Source organism: Pseudophryne corroboree, chromosome 6 (genome assembly GCF_028390025.1).
Source record: "Pseudophryne corroboree isolate aPseCor3 chromosome 6, aPseCor3.hap2, whole genome shotgun sequence".
In the NCBI taxonomy this organism is placed as follows: domain Eukaryota; kingdom Metazoa; phylum Chordata; class Amphibia; order Anura; family Myobatrachidae; genus Pseudophryne; species Pseudophryne corroboree.
The window spans coordinates 63,402,982-63,403,695 of NC_086449.1; the positions used below are offsets into that span (position 1 = coordinate 63,402,982).

The 714-nt window shown below is 38.7% G+C and overlaps 1 pseudogene; it reads left to right on the top strand.

Annotated features, from left to right (window-relative positions):
- Positions 1 to 233: 233 nt before the first annotated feature.
- On the top strand, positions 234 to 351 carry LOC134937298 (5S ribosomal RNA; annotated as a pseudogene).
- Positions 352 to 714: the final 363 nt, after the last annotated feature.

Sequence of the window (714 nt, forward strand, 5' to 3'; positions counted from 1 at the left end):
CCACGGCCATGTTATCCTGAACATACCAGATCACATTTGATTCAGGAAGCTAAGCAGATAAAGACCTGGCCAGTACTTGGATGGGAGACCTCCAGGTAATACCAAGTGCTGTGTGACATTCTCTTTGAGGAGAATCCTCATATCATACTCCATTTTTCTAATATTATTTACATCTGTTTTATCAGACCCACAGATCACCATTTAACACCAACAGTATTTCCTGATAATTACTGGCCCACGGCCATACTATCCTGAATGCGCCCGATCACGTCCGATCTTGGAAGCTAAGCAGGTATGGCCTGGTTAGTACGTGGATGGGAGACCTCCAGGGAATACTAGGTGCTGTGGGCCGTTTTTCATTCAGGAAAATTCCTATACCATTTTTTTAGAGCTGACTCTATACTTCGATCCCTTCTGTGACGTACATACATTATGATTCACACATATGTACAATTACAGCAAGAATATTTTCACCTGCTATATCTAGAACCATATTTGTTACAATGGCAATCTAGATTATCACACTTATAATCATTAATTTTTGTTCACCCTTCAGTGAATTCTTAAACGATCAATAAAAGTTAATTTTTAATTAATCCATCAAGAGGTAGGATTCCAAATGATCCTCCTCTTCATCATTTAAATTTTCATAATTTACCAAGAGTGCTTCCACACAAGGGTATTTTGTCTTTCTCTTGTTTTCCTCCTGTAGTC